This window comes from Phragmites australis, chromosome 7 (genome assembly GCF_958298935.1).
Source record: "Phragmites australis chromosome 7, lpPhrAust1.1, whole genome shotgun sequence".
In the NCBI taxonomy this organism is placed as follows: Eukaryota; Viridiplantae; Streptophyta; class Magnoliopsida; order Poales; family Poaceae; genus Phragmites; species Phragmites australis.
Genome location: NC_084927.1, coordinates 23,251,306 through 23,257,995, shown reverse-complemented (window position 1 = coordinate 23,257,995; position 6,690 = coordinate 23,251,306).

The following is a 6,690-nucleotide window of genomic DNA, read 5'->3' as shown; positions in this document are numbered from 1 at the left end:
GAAAAGGCCATTGAAGTTGATAAGGGCCCAGAGAGAAAAAAATGGAAAAAGAGTGTCCTTTTATTCTCCCTCAAAATGCGATCAAGTTTGAGAAGGAGATAGATAAGTTCCTTGTGGTCAAAGCTTCGGAAAACCTCATGGCGGCCGGCTGACGTGGAGTGAGAACTTCACTACTACTGGCGCGACGGATGGAGATGGCTGGAGAGGAGCATGGGGGAAAGTAGATTCTTGGTTGAATTTTAAAGCCCTAGGCTCTTGAGAGGGGGTCCCTTAAAACGAATAGAATGTTTCTTCACTTTAACCCTGGACCCCCGGAGATGGAGAACCCTAAGGATATGTTTGAGACATGGCTCAGGGTGAGAAGGTCCCCGTTCAGATGTTGGACGTGGAATCTCAATAAAGATGAGTATTCTGTTTTCAATTCCGATTGAATGGACATCTGTTTTATTTAAAGAAGATCCCAAAGTAAGGCACTAGTCTCATATTCTATGAATGCCCACAATTGCTTGTGAAAGAATCAGCTCTTCTTTGTATGTTCGTAACTGTCTTATTTAGTACTGTTTCAGATTTCCTGATTTTATTAGTGCGAAAGAAATCATTGTTACACAAGTATTCACCCTTGCTTGCTCTCGTAAGCGGTGCTACAGGTGGAATAAGAGCTGCTCGAGAAGAAGCTATAGTTGTGGTTGAGCTAGTGCTTCATACCTTACTGGACAAGGAAGGAAAGGCAAGGAGGATTAGTACGGGAGAGAAAGTGATTTAAGAATGTGAATTTGATTTGATAAGTAAACAAGGCAATTGCTTTGTGAAAAACTAAACAAAACAGATTCAAGTTAGTCCAACCCAAGGGGTAATCCAGCTACAAATGAAAGAGTAAAAGCGCATTATCTTCATTCCACTTCCAATTAGATGTGTTACACATAGTGACATTTTTTTTTCATGTTAGGAAGAAATGGAAACAAAAATGGACAGATATTTCAATTTCTCAAGTCTTCCACGAGCTCTCTCTCTTTCGTAAACCGCCTCTTAAGGTCGAAGATATCCAAAATCATACTAAATATAGAAGACAGAACCAACTATTAGCCCTGTCTCTTGCTGTGATTCAATTCCCGGCACCAAGCCAAGTTAGCTCGAAAGCAAGTAAAGAATTAGCTCAAGTAAACAGAAACAGAAAGAATCAAAAGAAAAAGAGCAGCAAAGCTGGAATGAACCTTGTCTAATAGTATACCTTCTTCGATCTCACGACCCAGGTAGCAGTAGGCTAGTAGTGAATCATACCCCATTCTCTAACTAGAACTCCGGGTGAGCTTTTCAGGGCTATGACGAGGTGCAAAGCAAGGGAAAGCGATCTTCTTTCCTTTCATGGACCTTTATGAATTGATAATATGAGGAAACGGATGCTCCAAAGAGACAGAGTGGCAAAAAAGTCAAGGTAGAAGGGGCAGTCATCACTGAGAACCTTTCTTTCCATTTTTCTAAGAAAGGGGTGGCCATCTTCAAGGCGGTTCCCGTGGGGCCTGGTCACACAAAAGATGGTAATTGCACAATGGCCCAAGTCTACCCAATTAAGAAAGGGAGCCAGAAATTGTGGATAAAAAATAAGAAAAGAGAAGTGTTTAGCCGTACCAAGCGGGCACTTCTGCCGCCGACTCCCGCCAGGTTGGCTACCTATCCATTCGGGGGTATATACGGTGCCCAAGGAAAGCTAACACCCCTGGCAGTGCGGCGCCGGGCCGCATTTGGCGACCGGCTCACCCCCCCAGAGTTGCTTGTACCGCAATAGTTGCTATAGTAGATATTCACCTTCTATGTAAGGGTTAAAGGTAGTATCCAGGATAAGGCCACGTAATTCGACCAGGTCCTAGATATTTTTACATGGCGATAACTTGTACACCCAGCTACGTACAACCCTATAAATAGGGGGTCATGGTCATCTGGGGGAGGGAGAGAGACACACAAACACAGAGACTCATAGTGATACTCCCCCTAGACCCAATCTTTTCTACTATTAACACATTTTTGGCGTCCCTTCCTCTCAAACTTTGTCTCCAAGCTTGAGGCTCCTCCTCAGAAGAAACTCTCGCCGTCCTTGTTAGAGCAAGACGATCTCTTGCTCCAACAGCTGGTGCTGTCCGTGGGGATCTCGACAGAAGTGCAAAGAGAGGTTAGGACACCACCAAAAAAACCACCAAAGCGCTAGCTCCAGCAGCCATATCAACCATTGCAACCATGCAACCACATGCGTGGCTGCCACAGCAAGGCACACTGTGTGCACCCATGTGCACCATGCAACCACATGTGTGGTTGCCACAACCAGGCACACCGTGTGCACCCGCCAGCCCCGCAGCCGTGTACCCAAAATCTTGGGTCGGTATGGAGGCTCAAGATGGCGCGTAGGCCTTCCATTATCTGCATGGCGAAGACCTCGCCATGCTAGGAGAGGTCACGGCCGAGGCCGCAGCCAAGCAGGCCGCCTTCCAGTGGTTCTAGGCGGTCGAACCCAGGGGTATTCCCACCTGGTCTTGCCCTTGAAGTATCTCTTTCGACAGCACCCGGGATGCCCCGGGTGAGCCAACATCTTCGGAGGGTCGGTCCGCCCAGTGTCCTCCTCGGGTCCCTCAAGCGAAAGAGGGTTCTGAGGAGGCGCAGGGCTCCGGAGTGCGCAGACCCCGCCAGTGCCCTGGACGTAGCCCTCGCGACACCAACCGTGAGCAGGGAACTCCATGTCCACCCCGTCCAGGGAGATGTAGTCGGAGCCACTCCGGCTCCGAGAGCCAGTTCATCGGACGGCCTCTTCGGTCTTCCCAAGGGGAAAGAGGCCCCGGGGAAACCATGGGCTCCAGGGCACGCAGCCCTCGGCAACGACCTCGACGTCAACCGCAAGCTCCAGTACCCTCGGAGGCATACGGGTGCATCCTGCACGGGCCGGGACGCTACCACAATACCGATGACTGCCGAACCCTCACGATCTTTCGGGAGGAATACCTCGGAAGACAAACAGGATACCTGGCCACAGAGGGAGCCAGTGAAGGATGACACAAGGGTCGTAAGCCTGAAGTGAGCTCCCGAGCAAATCTCTGGCCCTCCGACCCTGTTTCGTCGCCACCAACTCCGCCTCCGACGATACAATATCCCAGAGACGAGGATTGATTCAGAGAATGCCGTCACCACGCTCCGGACGAAGTGGCTCCAGAGCCAAGCAGTGGCTAAGGGCCGAGGGGGTCGCAGAACACCCCTCTCCTGGCCTAGCCATAGGCTTCGGGGATTCCAAAACTCACAGTAGAGGGCTTATTCTAGCAAAGGTACGCGCACGATCACGTGTCAATAGTTTATCTAGTTGGTCTATCTTTCATACAGTAAGATCAAAACATATTGGAAGTATCCAACCTTGCTGTTAGAAGTTTTTGCAACAGATAGCCACTAGGTAGAAATAGTAAACTTAGAGTATATCCCTGTTTAGCAGTAAGCAGCAGAACTTAAGTTATATCTTAGTTTGGCATGAGCCATGAATAGTCATCTGACCTAGTTATGCCTTATACTACAATTAGCTACTTATTGACAATAGTAGACTGCCAAATTTAACTAGTACATAGCCATGCAAATGTCTACACACCTATAGGCGCAACATGCCTAGGTTACTTGGAAGGCAAGACTGCCTAGGTGTCCTGGAAGGTATTGCGTAGCCTCGTCAGTGTAGTTGCCACGTACAGACTTCCTTGGTAGACAGTGTTGCGGCGCACCCGAAAGACTTCTTCGGGAGGCGTGACAAGCCCACGTACTGCGAACGCAGCATGCTTAGGTCACCTAGAAGGCAAGACTGCCTTGGTTTCCTGGAAGGTTTCGCATAGTCTCGGTAGACAGTGAGGCCCACACACCTGCAGGCTCAACATGCCTATGTCACCTAAAAGGCAGATTATGCCACGGTGTCCTGGAAGGCATCGCATAGCCTCGGTAGTGTCGAATCCACGCACCGAGGGACATCCTCGGTGGCGGAGATGCGGTGCTCTGTGGAATACCATCGCAGGATATCCTCGTTGCACGACATGCCTATACACCGTGGGCACAACATGCTTAGGTTTCTTGGAAGGCAGATTGTGCCTAGGTTTCCTAGAAGGTATTGCATAGCCTCAATAGTGTGTAGATGTCGGTTACCAAGGGACGTCCTTGGTAATGTAGTTGCGGTGCCCCAAAGGATTTCTGCGGGAGGCGTGACACGCCCACGCACCTGTAAGTATTGCTTGCCTAAACCTAAGGTCACCTGGTACAACATTGCCCTGGTAGGTAGTGGAGCCCACACAACTGCAGGTGCAGCATGCCTAGGTCACCTAAAAGGTAGATTATGCCAAGGTGTCCTAGAAGGCATTGCATAGCCTCGGTAGTGTGGACGCCGCATATCAAGGGATGTCCTTGATAATGAGGATGCGGTGCACTCGGGGAGCCGTCTCGAGATGCACGACATGCTTATACACCGCAAGCGTAGCATGCCTAGGTCACTTGGAAGGCATCAAGCCTAGGTTTTCTGGAGGTATTGCACAGCTTCGGTCGTATAAATGCCATGCACCGAGGCACACCCTCGGTAGTGAAGTTGCATGCACCTGGGGAGTATCCTCGGGAGCACGACATGCCTACACAACGCGGGCGTAGCATGCCTAGGTCACCTGGAAGGCAAGACTGCCTAGGTTTCCTGGAAGGTATCGCGTAGCTCCGATAGTGTGTAGGGTCTTCGGCATTAATACATGCCGAAGGTGGTCCAAAACCTCCGCAAAAATGGAGATGTCTTGAAAACCTCCGCAAGACGGAGAGTCTTCCAAAAACCTCCCTAAACGGAGATGTCTTCCAAAACCTCCACAAAAACAGAGATGTCTTGAAAACCTCCGCAACACGGAGAGTCTTCCAAAAGCCTCCGCAAAACGGGTATGTCTTCCAAAACCTCCGCAAAAATGGAGATGTCTTAAAAACCTCCGCCAGACAGAGAGTCTTCCAAAAGCCCCTGCAAAACGGAGATGTCTTCCAAAACCTCCGCAAAAATAGAGATGTCTTGAAAACCTCCGCAAGACAGAGAATCTTCCAAAAGCCTCCGCAAAATGGGGATGTCTTCCAAAACCTCCGTAAAAACGGAGATGTCTTGAAAACCTCCGCAAGACGGAGAGTCTTCCAAAAACCTCCCTAAATGGAGATATCTTGAAAAACCTCCGCAAAAACAGAGATGTCTTCCAAAACCTCCGCCAAACAGAGAGTCTTCCAAAACCTCCATAAACGGAGATGTATTGAAAAACCTCTGTAAAACGGAAACGTTTCCCAAAAACCTCCGTAAAACGGGGATGTCTTCCAAAAACTCCGTCGAACGGAGATTTTGAAAAACAGCCATGAGGCAAAAACGTCTTGAAAACCTCCGCGCAAGTGGATGTTTTGGAAAACCCCATCTACGGAGATGTTCTAAAAACCTATCTGATAAAATCCTCTGTGCCAGAAGGGTGTGAAACCAACTAGCATCTGAAAGGCACAGCCAATAGGCCGGAGGGATATAAACCCTCCCCACGGGAAGAGGTATGGCCTACGTAACTCAAACATGTATGGTAAAAGGTAAATTCATTACCCTACAGTCTCATCTAGACATGTCCGTACGTCATATATGAAGACTATGCTAACACTAAGTGAAAGTCCACTCAGTGTGGCATGAAGAATAGTTTGGGATCCCCAACTGTTTGTTACAGAGGCAGCAGCTTCGTCTCCGACACGTCGTCGCCAGGCTCCGGACGGAATGCCTCCGGAGCCAGGCAGCAGCTGAGGGCCGAGGGGGTCGCAGAGCGCCTCTCTCGGCCTAGCCTTCGGCTTCGTCTCTGACATGCCGTCGTCACGCTCCGGACGGAGTGCCTCCAGAGCCAGGCAGCAGCTAAGGGCCGAGGGGGTCGCAGAGCGCCTCTCCCGGCCTAGCCTTCGGCTTCGTCTCTGACACATCGTCGCCAGGCTCCGAACGGAATGCCTCCAGAGCCAGGCAGCGGTTGAGGGCTGAGGGGGTCGCAGAGCACCTCTCCTGGCCAGCCTTTGGCTTCGTCTCCGACACGCCGCCGCCAGGCTCCAGACGGAATGCCTATGGAGCCAGGCATCGGCTAAAAGTCCAGGGGGTCGTAGAGCGCCTCTCCCGGCCTAGCCTTCGGCTTCGCCTCTGACACGCCGTCGCCAGGCTCCGGGCGGAGTGCCTCCGGAGCTATACATCAGCTGAAGGTCAAGGGGGTCACGGACCTCCCTTCTGGCCGAGCATCGTCCTGGCCCTCAACACACCACCGCGAGACTTCAGACGAAGTGCCTCTAGAGCCAGACAGTGGCTAAGAACCTAAAGGGTTGAGAACCACCTCCGGAGCTTGTCCCCAAAGTTGCAGATGGACTGCTTTGAGTCGGAAATCTGGAACAAATTTGGAAGAAGTCCCTACCGATGCCGGACAGGAGGAGTATGTTACATTAAAAATTAATGATGGCCGAGAACGATGAGGTTGCCATTACTTCGCCCGACCCTCCTTGGTTACCCTACATGTCTACTGCTACTAGATTCCCGAGGCCACCTCTCCCCAGGAAGGAATGAAGTTAGTATGCTCAGCCACGACGATGAGGTCCGGACCCTCCGTATCGCACCGGCACCTCCCTCGGTCAAATTTAGGCTAAGACCTATGCGAGGTCTCGGTACTTCGGCCT